Source organism: Dufourea novaeangliae, unplaced genomic scaffold (assembly GCF_001272555.1).
Source record: "Dufourea novaeangliae isolate 0120121106 unplaced genomic scaffold, ASM127255v1 scaffold555, whole genome shotgun sequence".
Taxonomy (NCBI): Eukaryota; Metazoa; Arthropoda; class Insecta; order Hymenoptera; family Halictidae; genus Dufourea; species Dufourea novaeangliae.
The window spans coordinates 1-1881 of record NW_015374421.1 but is presented as its reverse complement, the minus strand read 5'-3'; positions in this window follow the sequence as shown (position 1 = coordinate 1881).

Here is a 1881-nt window from a genome sequence, read left to right as displayed (position 1 = left end):
CAGGACGTCAGCACACGAAATGATTTCTGCGCACGCGCTCTGGTTGTTGGGAGTCGCGTTGGTAACGTAGATCTTACGGAAACACCCGAACGGGCCAGCTCACACGGATAGAAGCAAAGTATGCTTGTGTGGCAGAAACTGTGGAATAAAGTGGGGGTAGCCAGGACGTCGTGGTGGTGGAACCAAGTTCCACGATTCTGGCATCACTGGTCCCAGTGTCTGCAGGAAGCCTTTAACCCAGAGGCCCTCCGACAGTGTCGGGTCAAACCCACTGCTCGGGCAATCCCGACCCCTCTTCCCCCGTAGGCCATCCCCTAACGGGCGCCAAATTATGCGACGAATGTCGCGGCGGGACGGAGGAAGGAGGCCAGCTCAGTCGGCTGCCAGGGGTCGAACAAATGAGACGAGTGTAGCTTGATTAATCGGTAGGTTTATTTGTCTTCGGGGGGGGGGGCACGCCAGTACCGGGGCGGAGGCGAGCTGGCCACGCCACCGTAGCGGTTCTCGCTAACACAAAGGCACGGCCCACCCCATTAAAACCGGGACGCTAGACGCCGGGAGGAGAAAAAACCCAAAGTAACATCATGAGCAAGATACCACTATGGGAGATCCCACTACCACCGCTGCCGCCGCCTTCACCTCCGCCGCCAGAGGGGACAGCGACGAGTGGACCTCCACCGGACGGATCACCAAACTGGCCAGTCGGACCCTCACCCGGCCGACCGCCACCAGGCATGACCACCACAGGGACACGGGACAGGGCAGCCAGGCCACCAGCAACCACCAGAGCCACGACGCTACCGGCCTGCACACCCACACCAGGCAAGCCGCGGATCAACCGAGTAACCACGCTGACCGCCCGCCAGGCCGCCGAGGCCAGGCCCCGGGCTCTCGCCGTGCCTCTGCGGCGGACGACCGAGACTGCCTGACCTGAGGCGCGCACCAGAGCTGCCCGGACCTGCGCGCCCCCGGTGTCAACCGCCACCGGACCACCTGCGCCCCACCGAGGACCACCTCCCAGGTTGCGGCCACCAGGGGACAGGCATCCCCACCGCAGCGTCCCGGCCGGGACCGCTACTTCCACCCCAGTGGACCTCATCGAGTTGGCCACCCCAACGTCCGCCGCCCCGACCGCCCCAGCAGGGGCTATCCAACCCTCAAAGCCCACGCACGCTAAACCGTCCTGCCCTCCCACGCCCCCGGACTCCGCCGGACAACCGGCCCCACGACGGGGACCACCACCCCGGATGCGGCAACCAGGCAGCGGACAACAAACAGCAGCCGGACCGACCAGGCCTCACGCCGAGGCCCCGTGACATCATGTGACTCGGTTTAAATCCCACTTTGTGTCCCTTCCATTCTTTGTTGTTAGTATGTTTTTAACTGACTCCCTAACAGTTACGTTAACCGAAATTCAGTGACATTCAGTGACGATCAGTGACAGGATACAGTGACCGTGTACATTTATATTTTCGTGTTAAAGAATTGTAACTGTGAGTAATGGCGTATCAGTCCGCTAAGAGAAGTAAGAAGAGATTCCAGCGTCATTGGTTCGACGCTGATGAATCTCTAAAGGCTTGCTTAGAGAAGGTTGTCACAGACGAGTCACTCTGCTTTTACAAGGCCTAGAATAAGACCTTCAGTTGTGGGCTTTCGCAAATAAATAAGCATTCGTCAACGCAGAGGCATATTTCAAATATGAAGAAAATGTTACATACTAATGTACATGAAAGTGATTCGCCTGTGACTGTAGAGAAGGTTGAATTGCAAGAATTAGAAATAGATGTAGAATTACTTCAGAGGCAGGATTCGTATACATTTGACGAAAAAATAAAAATTGCGGAGATTAGATACGCGGCATTCTTCGCCGAGTATAATGTT